We start from the raw sequence: 20,983 nt of genomic DNA on the forward strand, positions 1-20,983 counted from the left end.
GCGCAAAACAAACTGGAAATGGAGAATGATTTAAGATTTTCACAAAATAAATGAGTCAGAAGTCCCACATTGTCCCTTGGGACTGAAGCCAACAGAAATTTTGTTTCAAATTCTAGTAGGTGGAGAATGGTGCACAGTGACTGATCAGTGCTCAGCATTTTCTCCATTCCACATCATGAGGATAGTCAGTATCTTTTTGCATTTAAATTCCAAATTAGGGTTCTGGTCTGGGCTTGGATCCAGGAGGAGTATCTGACAGTTTTCTCCCAAATATTTATGAAAGATCTAGAATCTTTAAACATGCCTTGTGACTCAGTGTACTGTATCACATTGATGAGTTGATTATTGCAGCAACAACAAAAGAGAGCTGTCAGTTTGACACTATTGCTCATTTGAATAATTTGGCTGAAAATGGGCTTACAGTTCCTCCTACAAAGATGCAATATTGCCAGAAAGAAGGTATTTTTCTTGGAACATCAGATTCATGATCCATAAGGAATTGAGGACGGTATCTAAGAGTGCATGTCAATTCTGAGGATTAACCCACAAACAACACAAAGAGAAGGGAGGACTTTTCCGGGAACTGTTGGCTACTGTCACCAGTGTATTCCAAACCTTTCCTCAATAGCAAAGATTCTACTGAGAATGACACTCAATGATATGTCTGATCCGGTAGTGTCTGCATGTGTGAAAAATGTTGCTGTGATTGAGAATTTGCAGAGTGAATCTATTGTCATGGGTTACAAGCTTTCATGCGTGTGTGCCTCACTCACTTGGGGTACTGTTAACCCATTTTAAGACACAGCATTTAAATTTAAAAAGCAACCAATTGACAAAGCATGAGCAAAATATACTGGCTGCTGAAAACATTTCAATCAAAAGGTGTGAAACACTTAACTCTGCTATACTTTTACCATTGACAGGAAACAAGACTGATAATGAAAAAAATGATCCTGAACATGACTGCTTTTTGTAAAAGAATTATGTACCAAGCCAAGATCTGGAATTCAAGATGTGCCATTCCGGTTGCACATATTTATTTTATTTGTAGATGGCTCATGTTTGAGAGCTATCCATGGGAATCTATGAGCAACATATACAGTTTTCACATTAACATATATTGTGACGCCATCATACCTGTGTAATGTAACCTCAGCACAAGTAGTTGAATTGATTGCCATTACTACAGCTTGCTGCACAGTCAATGAATTCAGTGTTGCAATCTATACCAATAGTCAGTACTATTTTAGAGAGATGCATGATTTTAGACAGTTATGTTCACAATGGGGTTTCATAACCTCTGTTGGCACCCCTATTTGCAGTGGGCCATGAATTCTTGATTTGTTGTATGCATTAAAATTGCCAAAAAATAGTGATGTAAAATTAATCACATTCAGAACTGGAAATTACATGATTAAACTAGGAAATAGCTTTGTAGACTGGGTTACTTAGTACCATGGATTTCATTTAGAGATTGCAAGGGGTAACAGCTGCGACCCCTGCCCTGCCTCCTGGGACCCCTAGCACTGTGCTTGCAACCCCTGACCTCAGAGAAAAGTAACAAACTATCAAAAGAATAATTATTGTTGCAAGTGGTGAAGAACTCAGTAAAAAGGGGTCTCTGTGTCCCCTGCTGCCCCTGAGCATGTGGAAAGACCAGGAAATAGAGGAGAGAAAAGGGAGACAGTGGAGGATAAAGGAATAAGACTATGAGACAAAATAATCCAAAATAAAGGAAAAGGAGGAAGAGAACACTGCACAGAAAAGGGTGTGAGAACAAGAGACATAGGTGTGATTGTTTGTGAGAGAGAGCAGGATTAAAGAGACATCAGAGAGAGGTAACAGGTGTGAGAGCAATATTTAAAGGTGTGAATAAAAGTAAGGTGAGAGTGATAGATGGTAGACATTTAGACAGGTGGCAAAGAGACAAATGAGATTCAGAGAGAGGAGAAGACCAGTGAGAAAGGATTATAATATGACAGATGTAATATAGAAACAGATGAGAAAGACATAGCTAAGAGAACCAGAAAAAGAGGGATAGACAGGTGTGACAAAAGTGTTAAAGAGACTACTGGTGATAGACAACTGAGATATAGAAGGAGGTAGGTGAGAACTTGTTGGAAATGTACAGCTCACAATTGAGCAAGTAAGACAAGTAACAGAGAAAGCTGAGGAAAAGTGGACAAACAGATGGGAGAGATGGGAGAATTCTGGAGAAGAGTCTTTTCAGAGAGGAGAGGCAGAGGGTGAGGAAGACAGCTAAAAGTGGCACTAAAGCGACACAGGTTTGAAAGACAGCGCAGAGGTGGGGGGGTGAACAGGTGAGAAAGTGATAGCTGAAAGAAAGGAGGCATATGAGAGATATGTAAATGATACTGTGACAGAGGCAGTTGAGAAAGTGACAGACAAGGTAGTACGAAAGATCGAGAAAAGGTGAAATAGAGATCAAAAGAACACGACACAGGTTAGAAAGTCAGGCAAGACCGGGGAAGAGATATAATAAGTATTATAAGGAGATCAATGAGAAGCATGCAGTTGAGATAGATAGAAGGGGTGAGAAAAAAAGAGACAGCCATAGTTGAAAAAAAACTGTGAGAAAGATAATGAAAAAAATAGACAGTTAACAAACACCTGAGAGGAGGGTGACAGTGGGTCAAAGGATCATATGATGTGACTTCCTGTGATGTCATTGGGGTCAAAGGACATATGATGTCACTTCCTCTACCGCTGGCATTTTGGTGAATAAATGCTCATGCTATATACTGTGCAGTTATTACCTAAACATTGTCAGAGCAAACAAATGAGAATTCAGAAACAGAAGTTAAAAATGTAAACTGTTTTCTTTCAAGGTCAGTTCAAATAAATGGATTGAGAGAGATACAGAATGGAATAACAAATGAGGACAAACGCATGAAAAGCAGGATGCAAAATGAACTTGAAATATGAAGATATACTGATGGGAGGTTTGTCTTGTCAGATTAAATGCTACTGCAAATGGCAAGGTTGTTGCTTGGATCTAGACATATGGGACGTGATGCGATGGTGGACCTCTTTAAAAAGGGTTGGTTAAATCTTAATTTTCATAATATTGCAGAGGATTTCGGTGAAAGGTGTATAATGTGTCAACAAATTAATGTAGGTAAAAGAACTGTAGCGTAATTTAGTCAGTAGGGAAACAGAAGCTCTTTCACAAGACTACTAGTGGATTTTGTAGAAATGTCACCTTGCAATGGTCTAAAGTGTATTTTAGAGATTGTTCACTCATTTTAAAATGTTTTGAAGCATATCTAACAAAGAGATGTAATGCATTAACAGTAGTCAAACTGGTATTGAGGGAGTTGATCACAAGGTTTGGATTGCCATCTTCCCTGGAGACCAATAAAGGCACACATTTTAAGAATGAAATCATGGAGATTCTGTACACTGCATTAAATATTGAGCAAAGTTTCACTGCACCTATTATCCAGAAGCTTCCAGAGTGATTGAATGCCTGAATGGTGCTGTAAAGAACAAGATAGCAAAATTATCTGCCTCAACATTGCTGAAATGGCGGGATGGTCTTCCGTTAGTACTATTCAGTATGAGAAGTACCTCAAGTAAGGAAACTGGTTTGAGTCCACATTAAATCATCATTTGAGGGCCATGAGAACTCCTGGTAATTCATCAGCTGCTCTTTTACATATTACAGATGATAAGGGGTGGGTGGTTAACTCCGCTCCACGGGCGAGTTTTGCCAAGTGGAGAGTGGAGTTCAGCAAAAACTTCACCAACCGTGTGTGACTGAGTTTATGGACACCAGCCCCTAATACAGATACGAAAGTGGCTGTCTCTGCTCCCTGCTGCCCTGTCTTGGCTTTTCTTCCCTGCTCTTCCTCTACTGCCTAATGTTACCCAGGGTCCCACGTGCCAACCTTCCTGATGTCTCCCCACCCTTGCACAATGTCTGAGTTGCAGAGTTTCATACTGTTACCCTTGATGGCGGTTGGAGTATTGTTGCTGTTACTGTCAGCAGAGGTGGTTAGGCATGCGCCAGTGTTTACACTTTACAGCCCCCTCTTCACTACCCACCTCCTCTTCCCATGGTGATGTTTGGTTTGTGGCAGCCTCAGGTGTTGGTGGGGAAGAAGGCGACTGATGACAGCAACAGCAACCCCATTACAACCCCAGACACCACAATACTCCAACCACCATTCCCTGGGCAAAGAAGGGTCCAGCGGAGCCGGAGACAGTGAGCGACAAGGAAAGGGAGGACATTTTCAGCAGTGTGCGTGTCACTAAATGTTGTGTGGGACCACCCATAGATAAAGCTAGAGTAGGCCAGATACCGCTGAATACAATCCCTCGTGTTAAAATACCAAACTACAAACATACTGTCTGTACTGAATGTTTATAAAGCATTTCAAGGCCTGTTAAAAGGTAAAAAGCACTATAACGATTGAATTATAATACAATAAAAATACAGTGCAATACAATAACATGTTGATCAGTATAGGGAAAGGTGCGGAAGACATTGTGACGCGAAGGGTTAATTAGCTTGAGCAGTGTAGATGAGCGTGATGCCTGCTGAAACCCGAACAACGTGGAAAAGTTCACAATGTTATTTTCAAGCTTGTTTGTGTAGGAGACTCCGTCTCAACCTTGAGAACGAGAGTACAGGGAGAAGATGGAATGAAAACAATGGATGGGGAAGGGCAGAGCAGCCAAGAGACAAGTGCTGATAACATAGCTAGAAAATGCCAGAAAGGGATAGAATCCAAGCTTCAAGTTATTTAAGCACTGAAGTGTGGGTGAGGGATTTGAAGCTCGCAGATGGGGTTGTGAAAGCTGCCATCTCCTGTTTGCTGTTCAGAGACCGTGACGCTTGAGGGGGAGAAAGGTCCAAGTGGGCGGTAGAGGGCTTCCCAGCATTTTGTGGACTAAGTTAAGTTCCACACAGGGATGAAAGGCCTTTGTTTCTCTGCTCTATTATTATGATTGATTATTATGCTTGCACTGTGTTTATAATCTGAAGTATTCAGCTCGTTTATATTTTGCTTTCTGAACATTGTAGTGTGAGCTTGCTGCAGTAATTGAAACATGCATTTTGGTATGCAGTTAATCAAAGCTTATCTGAAGTATTCAGCTTGTTTATATTTTGCTTCCTGAACATCGTAGTGTGACACATTTTGGTATACAGTTAATCAAAGCTTATATCTGTCAATTAACTCTTTGCTCATATATATACATAGATGCTCTTTGTAGTGTACTCATATATATAAATAGATGCTCTTCATTGCTATTTTTATTCTACCATTGTTGATGTGCTAAATGCATACATTTACCTGAAATTCTAGTAAAGCTAAATTGTATTCATAATTAGCGTGTGGTCCTTCATTGAGCGTCCTTATTGACTTATACCGAACAGGTGTCAACCAGTCACCTAGATAAGACATATGTATTTAGCATTTCCTGAAAAAATCTCTTTCTAGATATTGTTACAAAAAGTTAGAATTTTAATAAACTATGAGTGACAATCTTCTTTCTAATATCTTAACCCCTATTATTGGGATAACAAGTGAAATACTCTGAACCTAGTGCATACATATTTTGATTCTATCACTTTCATCACACATAGATATATTTTACAAACTGTTAATGTCCATACTAGCCCCAGCACAACCCAACTCAGAATTTTTGAGGCAGGAGCTGTGAGTATAAAAATGTGCACTTTTTTTTTTTTTTACCAACTGTAGCAGCTTATTTCAGGGGGCATCCCTTTTCACTGTGGGTGCTTTAGGCTGGAAGCTGCCTGTGTTTTATTGCAGCAATCCGTTCCTCCCACCTCCTCCCATGGCATTTGTTTTGGCTTTATTCCAGCGCTGTCCTCACCTCAGGCTCCTAAAATAAGTTTATTTTACAAAAGAAACACCAGTCGTTTAGCTCACTGCTCATGAACACCACAATATGCCCTTTTTGGCATAATGTAGCTAAACCTAGAAACAAAAATTTGAAACTTGCTTAGCCTTGCATCTTGAGTCTCTCCTCCAGGGTCCCTCACTGCAAGCACTCAGGACATTGCACACAGGGCATTGCTTAGCTCCTTTAAAGGGGTCATAAATCTTCTCAGTCTGCTCAGGTATTGTTAACTTCATTAGAGCTTTGTTGAAATGCGAGGCAAGAACATTTGCAAGACTTAATTCCATTAAAATAAAGAGAAAATACTTTTTCTGACTTATTTTCCATCGTCTCTCCTCAAGGGCTTGTGATTTCTGATGTCAGTAGTGGCCAGTGACCACCAAAACATGGCAGGAAAAGACAAAATTATGAGACCGGCAAGACAAGTCCAGTTATGAATTTACAATGCCAATAGCTCTATCTCAAGAAAATGTGAGACCTTTTGCATTGGAAATGCTTGTTGTACTGAACAACCGATTCATTGTAAATATCCCTTGGGAAATGATGTTTTAACAAATGTGTAGAAAGTTTGTAATTGGGCAAAAACTGAAAGTAGATTTAAAAGTCTGTAGTTTTTTTCGGGATAGAAACAAATTCAGCTGGCCCTCCTGGCAGCAGCCCTGATTTAGCAGCACCCGCCCACACACTAGCACACAAAAGGGATGCCTTAATGCTAAGACACCTGGGATTCAAAAATAGCCTACCTTTCTGAAGAAAGAGTATGTGTCCTCCCTTTAGCCGGTGGCAGCTACAGCCCTAAACAAATATTTGTGCTCTTCTGAATGCGGCCTGTAGTAAACATCACCCCTCCCTCTGAGTAATCTCATCCCTGTGCCGCTACTAGGCAGGGAGCCCTAGTACCCTGCTTGCTGACAGTGAGATAACAGGGCTGCTCACAGGCCAGCTTAAATTACTTACTATATTACTATGGTGGAACCCAGGAAATCTCGCAGAGGTTTTATGTAAGTCCCAAAAATTTTGCGGAGCAAAACTCTGTGAGCTCCGTCCACCCCCACAGATGTTTTGGTCTTGGATTACTGAAAAGTCTTGGCTGATTCACCTTACTAAGTGAAGCTTGCTACACTTTCTGCAAGTAGTGATTTTTGCCATGGCCTGGAGCCTGAACACTTGGGGGTAGATTCACAAACATTTTGCGCTGGGTTAATCTCACAAATGTGTTACAAACGAGCACAAAATATTTTTTTCCTAATTTACTTTCCAGAGTAAAATGTGTTTTGCACTGGAAAGTACCCTAAAAGTAATGTAATGCAGCGTGAAGCACTGCTTTGTGTTACTTAACTCCAAGGGAGCATTACGTGGGAGGTACATGGGCATTCCCATGCAACCACCCATGCCTTTTGTCGCAAAACCCTAACTACAAATAATCGTAGACAGGGTCTTGCACCAAACTTTAATGCCATTTGAAAGAAGCATTAAAAGGATAAATGTTTTTATTTCTCTTTTCTTTTCTGACTTTGAATGCATGCTGCTCTGTGCAGCACACACACAAAGTAGGAAAAGTTTTAAAGTGTGTCTATGCATAGTATTTTCTACTGGAAGAATACCCTTCCAGTAAAAAACCTATGCTAGACTCACGCACACATCTTTGCACTATGGCACAAAGATGTGTTCATGCCGCAGAGCAGAAAAAATCTGCTCCTGCACTAGGGAGAGGAGAGGAGAGAGCCATATCTCTGTAGATATGGCGCTCTCCTGCTCCCTCCCTCTCACACAACACAGCACAGCATTTTTGGCTGCTGTGCTGCGTTCTGTGAATGTTTTGTAAATCTGGGCCTGGGTTTTAGTAAAGAAGCATATTCACATTTGCTGCCAGGCACCTAGGTGGAGTGGACAACACCAAATAATAGTGTTGACAAACAGCTCTGAAGTGTGAAGGGTTTCCATATTGGATTCATGCTTCTCACACAAAGCAAATGCATGCAGCAGTGGAAAGATTGGGGTGACAAACTGTTGTCTAGAGCAATTCAAACTTTATAGATTTACACTCTGAAAACCTGAAGAGCAAACCAAAGTGTACCAGTTTACAAGTCATACAAATAGAAAAGCTGATAAAACTCAAGGAAATAAAGTATATGACATTGAAGATGGATCATTGATTCAAGCTGAATGCCATGAACATGTGAGATAAAGAAGCAATGCTAGATTGAAGAAAAGTGGTGAAAATGCAGTTGAAACAATTAAAGAGGGTGCTAATAAGGAGGCTAAGCAAAACATTGGTAAACTATCAACTGAGAAATCAGAAATGTGTTGCAAAACAAAAATCAGCAAGAGTGAAAGTGGCAAACAAGATATACACAGTTCCAGAATGAGCATATCAGACAAAAACACTGCCAGAAGAAGGAGACTGATTTGAAAGATTTTCATTTTCTAATTATAGACATCCCATGAAGTGTCAATTGAAGTCTGACATGATCAATGCTGAATAAAGTCTTTAATGAAGAAATGAAATGTTACTCTAACATTTTATTGACTATGATTTTTCTTAGAATTTCTGCTTTTGAAATGTTTACATTGCTCTAAATATCACTTGGATTCCTTTGGGATTATGTTTAAAAATACCATAATTAACTGGATTCCTTTTAGCTTCTTTTAGATTACTTTTGGGAAATTTATAACTTTTTCTTTAAAACTATTTATTGAAGAACAAGAGAAATTGCCTTCAAGAAAAAAAAAGAAAGACTGCTTGGCTTTCCAAATATTTTATATAGTTTTATTTTGGCCACAGTAACAGAAGTGTTGATGCATCCCTATCTTTCTACTAAATATCTTTCAATCAAATACAATAGCTCAGTGTTCTATAGGAATACGTATACTAAACATAACAGGTTAGGTCATAACGATGGTTATAGTCAAGAGTTTGGAGGAGTTTTATTTAGTTAGTAAAAATGTATAGAGAAATAATGAATTTAATTGATTGTTATGTTTGCACACATTTGCCTGCTTCTGTTTCTAAATTTTGACATATGTTGAGTTACCTCGTACAGTTGGTCTTTCCTGTGCAGTATATTTTTCAGGCATTATGCGCCAGGAATATTAAGAAGAAATGAACATAGATTACAATCTCTCAATTAAGAGATTACATGTGCTTGCAAATCTAGAAGCAACAACACCTTATAATGGTGTTACATTGTTTCTAAGTACTAACAAGAGAAGTACTAATATACAGAAATGTATTCAAATTGAGTGAAGTTGAACATGAATTTATCAGAGAATGTATTAGAAAGAGATTAAGGATAAGATGAGAAACACCAAGGGAAATGAAATTTGAGTCACAAGAAGAGATTATGATTAAAAAACCACAATGCATCTTAGTAAATGAATTTGGAAAGAGCAAGAAGGATGTGTGTGTATGATACAAATTGAACATAGAGAATATGATGGACAGAATGCAGCAGGGAATAGTACACTCACTTATAATTATATTACAGATAGGTTTTACATGCTAAATTGTACTGAAAATATTTCTAAAAACAGTTATATTTTCAATACAACTGCTTATTTTACAGTTCCTTAAGGTTGGGCAGGTTCTTGTTATTAAGCTTTTTTGTTTTATAGTGTCTATCATCTGAAAAAATTGTGAAGTGAGAGATGTGCATGATGGAAGAGTGAAGAGAGAAAGCATGAGTCAATACGTGCTAGATGTGTCTGTTGTTTTACATTCATCCTATGGGAATAGCTTTAAATGACACTAAGATTAGAAGGTTGTCTTTTTTAGTGAACGTTTGGTAAGTAATAAAACAGGTGCCTTAACTAAGATTAATGAAGAGATGTTTGCAATAAGATCTATGGTCAAACAAAATCTTCTTGCATTACCTATGCTTTAGGCGAAAGACGATTGAGTCAGTGTTGCACTCACACCCGAGATAGCAGTGAGATTTTTTTATCAAATATTTATTAACTAACATTGTTAGTGTGATTCATCCAATGAGAAAACTTGGAATCTGGGAGAAGACAGGTTAATTGTTTAGTGAGATTGGTGAAGGTATAATAATGAAAATAATCATTAATCATTACACTAACAGTAATAATCCTAGTTATAATCAGTGTTTTTCTAATATTTAAACCTTTAGAAGCAATTTGCATTGGGAGTTTAAATTGCAGAGGAAAGAACAAGAAAAAAGTGAGACAAATGAACAAAAAGAAGATGGTTGCAGATGAAGTGAAGGCCACGATGTATGAAGACCTGAAAGCCTTGCTGAAGAAGACATTGATAGACTCAAAATGATGGAACAAATATTACAATAGTGTAGAGTGATAATTTATGAGCTCATGTCCTTAGGTATGCAGGCTGACAGACAAACCTGTCAGGGTAACCAAGAATTTCTTTCTGAAGCAGCAACGGTGGGTAGTGACTTTTGTTACCAACTGTTGTTATGCAGAGAATAACCAGATTTAGATTCTGGTGTTCACATAAGAGGCTCTCAGTGAGAGTCATGCATAACATATAGAATTAAAGATGAGTAACTGAATAATTTATGTTTTTTCACTGAGGTGCTCTTAGTGACATCAAATAGACAGCAAGAGCAAAGCTTGAGTTGACTATGATGTCACTTAGAACCCCATGGTTATACTTATTTTACCCATCTGTAAATTGTTGTTGAATGTGCCCCTTCAAATCATCTATCTTTTCTTCTACTATTTATGTAAGGCCAAAGAAGAAATGAGAACGCCATATACAAAATGTATTTTAAAAAATTGAAGAAAACCTGGTCTCCTGCTACCCACCTTCACCATATTTGACATACCCTCCTCCTCATCTAAATTAAAAAATCAATACCTGGCCCCCTGCCACCCATCCCCTCCACTATCTATACAACTTTCCACAGCTGACCAAACAATAAAAAACTGCACTACTGCACCAATCACCACCACCCTCTGTGTGTTCTACCAGAGGAATTCTCAGTGCAACTGCATATCTCTTCTAGTGCAGGTCTCCAGAGGCTTACGTGGACAGGGGAAGAGGTGGTTTGGAGATGCCAGTGCTGAATGTGTTCTCCCATTTCCCTGTGGGTTGTGCAGACTCAGGGAAAACAGGCAAAGGTGGGTGTAACTTCCAACTAGCTTCTACATCCACCCTCTGAAGATCCAGGCGAAGTGGCGGAATCAAGGGAAAGCGAGTACTTCCTTGAGTGCTGTCATAAATAGTGGTTAACCACTCTAAATGACCACCAATGTAATGTTACTCTAGTGAATGAAGGGATTCCAATTGGATTGTTCACGCTAAAGGCTTCCTATAGCAGTCATATAGGATAGATAGCTAGATAGATATGAAAAAAAGAAAATGAGAAAAAAGGTAGAAACCAAGAAAGAATGAAAAAAAGAGAAAGAGAGACATAAGGGAGAAATGTATGAGAGAACTTGGGGCTACATGTACGAAACATAGGTTTTACGACTCGCAAATTGCGAGTCAGACCGACTCGCAATTTGCAAGTCTCAAAACCTTATGTTCAACAGTGTCAATGACACTGTTTGTGATTCTCAAGGGGGTCGTAAATGCCCTACCTCATGAATATTCATGAGGTAGGTCGCAATTTGCGACCCCCTTGGGAATGGCCGCCCTCACAAGGATGGTGGCCTGCTGGAGACAGCAGACCACCATGTCTGTGACTGCTTTTAAATAAAGCAGGTTTTATTTTTTTTAATGGAGCCCGCTTTCCTTAAAAGAAAACGAGATGCATTTCAAAAACAAAAAATGAAAAGTTTTCTTTTCATTTTTTCAGAGCAGGCAGTTGTCTGTAGGACCTCTGCCTGCTCTGAAAAAAATGTTTTTACTGCTATTCACAAAGGGGAGGGGGTCCCATGGGGACCCCTTCCCGTTTGCGAATGGGTTAGCACCAGTGTGACAGTGGTACTAACTGTGACTGTTTTGCGACCGCATTCGCGGTCACAAAACAATCATACATGGGACTGTGACTTGCAATTAGGAAGGGCACACCCCTTCCTAATTGCGACTCGCAGACCCTTTTTGCGATTTTGTAAATAGTTTACCGAATCTCAAAAATGGGTTTGTACATACCAAAGTGCATTTTGCACGTCGCAAACGGCCCGAATCGCTGTTTGCGATGTGCAAAATGCCCATAAACTCTAATATATCACCATATTTGCTTCAGTGACGTGAGTCAAAGTTTAAATAATACTAGACACCGAGTCAAGTTTTATGCTTAAATCTTGTTTACTGGATGACTAGCAGCAATAAATTATACATAAGGTGCCATAAAACATATGCAGGTTAAAATTACTTTTAGATCCAAAATGGAATTGTTTCTTTATCTGGCAACGGGGAAAAGACGCAGTCAATACTGCATCTTTCTTAGAGGGGGAGAAAATAATGGCAAGCTTTAGCAGGTACTTAAAATAAATTATTCAATTATGCTTCCTGTAAACATCATCTAAGATGTTCTTGGGCACAAGAGAGAAATGCGCTGTGAAACAGAGTCCATATACAGGCGATTGTTAAAACTGCAATCCAGAAGCCAAAAGTGTAAAATCTGTAAATGGACCAGAGACTCCTATAACACTAGTCCAAGGCGTGTCAAAGATATCTGTAACTGTACGTGGAATCGATTTATGAGTAACGGTCCTTATTATAGATCGCGTACACCAATTAACAGTCTGAGCCTGTCACAATAGTTGCCACTCCTTTAAGAAGTGCAAACTGCTTGCCAATTAAACTATAAATATTCGTTGATGCATAATTTCAGATTAGTACACAGCGTTTACTTGATAAAAAACATGGGGCCAGATGTAGCAAAGGATTTGCGCGTCTCAAACGGCGAAAATCGCCGTTTGCGAGGCGCAAATGCCTCTTTGCTATGTAGAAATGCATTTTGCGAGTCGGAACCGACTCGCAAAATGCATTTCCGACTCGCAAATAGGAAGGGGTGTTCCCTTCCTATTTGCGAGTCTGAGTGGTATGCAATGCCATTTGCGACCGCGTACGCGGTCGCAAATCGTATCGCAGTTACCATCCACTTCAAGTGGATGGTAACCCACTCGCAAATTGGAAGGGGTCCCCATGGGACCCCTTCCACTTTGTGAATGGACCCAAAAATATTTTTTCAGGGCAGGGAGTGGTCCCAGGGACCACTCCCTGCCCTGAAAAAATACCGAAACTAAAGGTTTCGGTTTTCTTTTTAAGTGCAGCTCGTTTTCCTTTAAGGAAAACGGGCTACACTTAAAAAAAAAAAAACTGCTTTATTGAAAGCAGTCACGAACATGGACGTCTGCTGACGACAGCAGGCCTCCATGTTTGCGAGTGCCTATACTCGCTATGGGGCCGCAATTTGCGACCCACCTCATGAATATTGATGAGGTGGGTCATTGCGACCCCATAGCGAGTTGCAGTCGGTGTCTGAGACACCGTACTGCATACCAATTTGCGAGTTGCAAATTGCGAGTCGCATGGACTCGCACATTGCAACTCGCAAATTTTTTATTTGCTACATCTGGCCCATGTTTCCTTAGGTGCACGCTGCTGAATGCCTAGGATGCTGAAAACAAAGGGTGCCTAGTCTTGATTCTCTCATGCTACTTTACTCTACCACTCAACATTTCCAGTCTCTAGATCTCACTCTTGCAGGTTTTCATCCTTTCGTCACTGCTTTCCTATTTTTATTTTCCTCTTTCTTTCTCCCATTTCTAACTTTTGCCAACTTTCCATCAGATCCCGATCAATAAAAAGTGCCCGCCCTTACAAATTAGTGCCCGGGCCTCCATTAGGTGCTGGGAATGATACATCCGCAATGTCTTTATGATCTAGGAAGATACTGGATCCAAACTGGTTGAGTTTGTGGCCTACGAGCACCAGGTGAAAACTGAGCTGCAGTTCACGTGTCATCATCACACTCAAGAGATTGCGGGGCATATTTATACTCCGTTTGCGCCGAATTTGCGTCGTTTTTTTTGACGCAAATTCGACGCAAAACTAACTCCATATTTATACTTTGGCGTTAGACGCGTCTAGCGCCAAAGTTCCTGGAATTAGCGTCATTTTTTTGCGTGAACACCTTCCTTGCGTTAATGATATGCAAGGTAGGCGTTCCCGTCTTAAAAAATGACTCCGATGCTATTGCGTCGGATTTATACTCCCGGGCAAAAATGACGCCCGGGAGTGGGCGGGTCTAAAAAACCCGCATTTGCGCCGGATTTTAGCGCCTGGGTCAGGGCAGGCGTTAAGGGACCTGTGGGCTCAGAATGAGCCCAGAGGTGCCCTCCCTTGCCCCCAGGGACACCCCCTGCCACCCTTGCCCACCCCAGGAGGACACCCAAGGATGGAGGGACCCACCCCAGGGACATTAAGGTAAGTCCAGGTAAGTATTTTTTTTTAAAAAAATTTGTGGCATAGGGGGGCCTGATTTGTGCCCCCCTACATGCCACTATGCCCAATGACCATGCCCAGGGGACAGAAGTCCCCTGGGCATGGCCATTGGGCAAGGGGGCATGACTTCTGTCTTTGCTAAGACAGGAGTCATTTCAATGGGGGATGGGCGTCGTAAAAAAATGGCGCAAATCGGGTTAAGACGATTTTTTTGCCTCAGCCTGACTTGCCCCATTTTTAGACGCCCAAACGCCATTTTTCCCTACGCCGGCGCTGCCTGGTGTACGTGTTTTTTTTCACGCACACCAGGCAGCGCCGGTCGGCTAACGCCATTCAATAAATACGGCGCCCGCATGGCGCTTCAGAATGGCGTTAGCCGGCGCTAATTTTTTTGGCGCAAAACTGCGTTAGCGCAGTTTTGCGTCAAAAAGTATAAATATGGGCCTGCATTTCTGGATCTCCTTATAAAACATGATGAAATTAAATTGATCACAACCCTCTTTGGAAAGCCCACTGAGCGGAACACCCTTGTTACATATTGGAACTTACAGCACCCTGCTCAGCAGATGACCTCCCATTTGGATAATTCCTAAGGTTATGGCGTAACTGTACACATAGGGCAAACTACTTTAAGGAGGCCCATATACTACACAGTAGACTATCAGAGGTTACCCTCGCAAGATAGTGAAAACAGCACTTAAAGGAGCATGGTATAATCCCACAGAAGAGCTACGTAACACTAAATGGGACAAGTCGAATGAAAAATTGGTTTGTGTAACAACATTTTGCCCACACACGAATAAGGTCAAATCCTCTAGAAAGAAACATTGGCAGTTGTTGAAAGGTACTGATAAGTTCAGAGAGTTACCTTTATTCACATTTAAAAAGAGGAAAGAGCATTAAAGATCACCTTGTCAATTCATCTCACACAAACACACAGGCTAATATAATACAGTGCGTGAAACATGGAGTTTGGAACCCTTTAGAGGCCAAGACAGTGAGAGCTAGTGGGCCCTCACTACAGGGGGACGGAGCACCGTAATTAGTCAGCAAAATAATTTTTCCCCTTGTCTTCACACTAAAATCATATTACCAAATCCATCTTTCACATAAAACCATACAAGCACACCACACGGTAATGTACTGGCCACTACCACAACAATATTAGGATCACAACCATGTAAATATAGGGTATAGAAATGCTTCCTTTAACATACAATCCAATTTCTCAACAAGTCAGTACAAATATTTCGTTCAAATTCAATAATTTTTTTATAACAATCAATAAGCATTCAACCCCCCAAATATGCGCAAATTATTATCTTCATAAAATATGATAAAAGGAAATAAAACAAAAAACAAAACACCAATTTGAAAAACAGGAAAGGCATGTAAGACAAAACAAAATTGTCTATTGCAATACTACTTATCCAAAGAAGCTGTTTTGCAAGCTACCAGACAATTTCATCAAATTTCAGGGCATATTTATACTCTGCGCCGAATTTGCATCAAACTTTTTGACGCAAATTCGGCACAAACCTAACACCATATTTATACTTTGACGCCCGACCCCGTGAACGCCAAAATTCCACTGTGTGCGTAATTTTCTGGATGCGTGAAACCGCTTTGCATTAATGACATGCAAGGTAGGCGTTCCCGTCCAAAAAATGACTTAAACACCGTGCGCCATATTTATCAAACCGCGCAAAAATGACGCACAGCTGGGAGGCGGAGGCGTAAAATGGCACACAGCCTGATTTGAATAAAAAAATAACGCCTGGGTCAGGGCAGGTGTTAAAATGGGGCAAACACACCAGAACTTAAGGAAAACACACAGAAGCAACATCAGAGCTCAAAAAGGAAGACATGGAGGTGCTATTCATCCAGCATGCACGAAGATACAGAGAACAGGACCAATACCAGCAGCTTCCACCACATCAGCAGGGATCCAAAGGCAATGCAGAAGACAGGAGAGGATATTCAGTATCAGGACAACTCTTCAGGGCCTCAGGGAACATGACATTATCCAGACGTACAAACTAAACTGGCAAGCCATACAGCACCTGCTATGCAATAATTAGCCACAGTTGGCACCCAGCTTGCAGACACCCCACATCATTCCACCAGAGACCAAGCTGCTAGCTGTCCTCCACATGTTGGCAAGTGGCTCTTTTCAAACCACTGGTGCCCTGGTTGCCGGGATCTCACAGCCCTCATTCTCTGCCTTCCTACCCAAGATACTGGATGCCATCATCTCCCTCACACCTCGCCACATCAGCTTCCCCAACACACAGCTGAAGCAGCAGGAGACCAAACAGGGCTTCTACCAAATCAACGGCTTGCCACATGTGTTTGGTGCCATTGACTTCACACATATATGGATTGTGCCACCTGCTGCAACCGAGCATCTATACCGCAACAGGAAGCACACACACTCCATCAATGTGCAGGCCATTGTGGATCACCGGGTATTGATCACCAACATCGTGGCAAAGTATCCTTGGAGTGTACATGATTCATTCATCTTCCGCCACTGCACCATCAATCAACACTTCCAGGATGGAAGATATAGAAATGGCCTACTTGTTTGTGAGTACAGAAACCTACTTATATACACACAGCACAGCAACCCTGTAGGACACACAGCACATACACCACTACATTGACACATGGCCAGGAAGACACTGAGGTTGTGACACTGCTAGTCATGTTTGATATCCTGAACCAATGGGATACACACCTATGGACAAATGGCAGATGCAAATAACAACAGATGCCACTCCAGAGACACAAAGAACCAATTTAAAACCACACAGTAACAATGACATGGCCTTAACTGGCAGTACAAATTGGAAGATGAATCTTCCAATATCACATCAATAACACTCAATCACACACCCTTCCAAGCAATACATACTGTGTAAGGCGTGTGTAATGTGTTTCGCTGCAGGTCAAACATCATGAGACACATAGCATGATGATGATGACTCTAATGAATGGGACATGGAATCATTGAGGCTGTACCAACATCTCACATCACTCCTGGGGTGACATTGCCCACTACCAATAAGCAAGTGCACTGTGCTAAGAACACATATTGATGTGACAATATTGCAAAGTGCACATTGCTACACATACAGATTGAGACAGTTACACATATACACAACAGATATACAGGCATATGGACCTTCTGACAATTAAACCTTCACCCCCACAACCAAGTTAGCCACCTTACCTGGACCAGGCTCAGTAGTGTAGGCACATTTTTGAACTTGAGTCAACTTGATGAGGGCACAAAAATAGGTTTGCATAGAACTTGTCACACATGGGATATTTGTGCATTGTCAATTGTCAACACTTCGGTGCTGCCAACTTATGGAGATGTGTTGTACATTGTCACCTAGCCAGATCAAAGGCCCTCACTGTTGTTTAACACATTCTATTGCATATGTTGAATTGGATGGGATGTTTAGGCCATATAGTGCAACTGTGTTACCACCACTGTTGAATTGATTATGTGTGTGGAAGTATCATGTCACCCCCAGTGAAGACACATGGACACCTCTTTCACATGACATAATGCATGGGAGTACACAATGTACTACAAGTGTACAAAAATACTGCTAATATCCGGTCAATCAGCCAAACACCAGTTTATATAATGAAACAACCCAATGCTGATGGTACATCCTAGAAGCCTAGGATTCCACACAATAACACAAACACAGACAACACAAGATAACAACTGCCATGCAAAGTGATAATCATGGTGCAAGCTCCATCAAAAACTTTTCACTCATTTTCTCTTTTAGCTGATCAGGGGTATGGGATCCAGCCATAGATCATGACCCTATTTGCAAACCCAAGCACTGCATCAGAGCGGGCCTATAATGTGGCACATCGGAGTACATGCACCATAGTAGAGAGGACTTTTGGCATCCTGAAGTCAAGATTCAGGTGCCTCGACATCACCGGAGGCAGCCTCTTATATTCACCGGAAATGGTCTGCAAGATCATTTTGACCTGTGCCATCCTGCACAACATATGTGTAACGAGGAACATTCCCCTCTATGAACCAGACCCACAAATGCCTGAAGAGGAGGATGCTGTCCATCAACATGAGGGGGACCATCCAAACACTGCAGCAGGATTGTGTCGGAGACAAAAATGTTTACAAAACTTCTTTTAACTATAGTCACCATCAACACTGTTTTACCATATGGCATTAAACAACTCATTTAATCACTAAATCATGGTCTGGGTAATTATTTATGCATCACACGATCCCTAGGAATCACAATCAGAGTCTAGTCTCATGGAGCAGTGCAGTAATACAGATTAGGATACTGAAAAAGCCACATCACATTTGATGGGTATGAATGTACACCCAACTTCACACACAGTGTAAATGACATATATCGTGTTCATTTCACATTTGAAGGGCAATATCAGAGTATCACAGCTATGGCACACATTCATGTTGGCAACATGGTTCATCGCAGCATATGGCACACAACTAAGACACCATCAATCACAAGTAAAAAAACTGCTTCATACATGAGGCAGTGGATGTGCTATTGCATTGGTAACAGGAATGTATGACCAGAGCCTTGACAGCAGTAAGTGTGACATCAGCTATGTCTGCAAGGAGCATGTGTGACAAGAAGTCCATGTAAGCTGCAAATGGATAGCACGAGTGCCCCAGGTATGACAAGCATTGCTCACAAGACATGCCCTGTGCATGCCATCCCAGGTTATAAATTCTGCCACAGGCATGTATTCAGTCTCTCCCCACCCTTCTCTAGGTGGCCCTGCAACTGGACTATTGTACCCTGATAATCCTTCATCTACACACACCCAGACTCACATTCTGACTCCAGTGTGCTTCCCTCTTTAGTATGGCATGCCATAGTCCTAGTTCATCTGTCTGCATGGACTTCAGGTCCGAAAATGCACTGCCTGGTAGTCTGTAGGACCTGTAATCACCTGTCCATTGCTTACCATGTGAAAGGTACAGTTGGCCCTTTGAATTTTATTCACACCTACAGGACTTGTGAGAGATAGAAGCTGCACACACCTGTGAGCACTTCCATGCAGACCTGCCATTTGAACCTGCACTGCCATTGCTGCTGCCTGGAACTGCTAAAGAACTGCCATTTTATGTATATCCTTGTTGTGCATTGCCGTATAAACCACTTGTGTAACACAGCCCTTGGGTTATTGTGTAACGTTGCAGCCCACAGCACAAATGCAGTTTTTATTTTCTACAGTGTTGTTCCAGCTTTTCCCAGTCAGAGTCTGCTCATTGTGCATTTGCCTTGTTCATGTTAGTTCCTGACAGAGCGTGTATCCTGTTAGTCTGATTGGTTCCTGTCTTTGTGTTACCATAGAGGTTCCCTGTGGCTACATTTCTCTCCTAGTTGCTTTCCATGCCCTCCCTTTCCTGGGTATTGTGTCTGGTAGGCCTACGATGAATCCACAAATATATTGTATAGTGTAATCAGTTTACTTATGGTATCATGGTCTGGGACATGTATTCAAATAAGATTCACATTGGCTGCAACCCAATGATGGTGCATGCGTGGTGACTAGCTGTGAGATTAATCAGCACAGAGGCACTGATGTTCCCTCTTGCAGTGGGAATTTTAGAGGCCACCCTGTGTACAAATGTTGTGATGAAAGCTGCCTGGTTCTATTTACTGATCCATTACGTTTGTGAGCACACCAAGGTTGCCCTGTTGTCAGCCTCACAAAACCTCTGCAGTGACATAGCTGAACTATCCCATGTCGGTCAATTCTGCTTTGAAGGATACTCTGTTAATGCAGGGAATGGCTCCACAGACTCATGAGTAGACCTGCACGTAAGAGTGACAACATGGAGGACAATAATGACACAGGGTACTGCATGGCCACACACTTGAACTGGACACCTTTGTACAATTAACCACTGAAAAAATGTGAACACGTGCAGCTTGGTCTACTGGTCCTCCACTGCCACACGAGAAACATAGGTCATATATATGACTCAAACTGTGGAGTGACATTACATTTTTGGATTGTTTTTGCGACTCTGTCTCACAAACACTGTACCTACACAGGATTTTCAAATGACTGAGTCATGGGTAGTATACAAACAAGTGACCAGGATGTGGTATCCAACATTCCTGTACATGTGATGGCTTAGTCATTGTCATTATCAACCATCCTCTATCTATCCTGTGCATAGTTTGTCATGGGAGATGTATTGTCCCATAAGTCAGGGAAGTTCACACAGCATTAGATGCTACATGTATGACAAACACATATCCTGATTCATTTCTACACTGAATACCATCTGATGTTTATCCACATTTACAACACATGCATACAAGCACACTAATGAAAGCATGTCTTGTGACGTTCACACAGAGGCCCAACAACAATTGAAATAGCCAATTCACAGACATTAACACACAGGCCATGAGTTAATGTATTAAGTTGCGTATCCTTCCTATCTTCTATTGACGCACAACCTGCTCAAACTGGGTAATACTAATGTCTGTTAAAAAAGTTTGGGTATCTTTTGCGTCAGTGAAGAGTGCTCATCCGGTACAACAACATGAATATTATGGTCTGCAGTAGTGTGGTCTGCCACATGTGCCCAAACACTGGAACACACAATGGAGGTGCAAACAGCCTATCTCTGTACAGTTACAGCTTTCATGTACGTTA

The sequence above is a fragment of the Pleurodeles waltl genome, chromosome 1_2 (assembly GCF_031143425.1).
Source record: "Pleurodeles waltl isolate 20211129_DDA chromosome 1_2, aPleWal1.hap1.20221129, whole genome shotgun sequence".
Classification (NCBI taxonomy): domain Eukaryota; kingdom Metazoa; phylum Chordata; class Amphibia; order Caudata; family Salamandridae; genus Pleurodeles; species Pleurodeles waltl.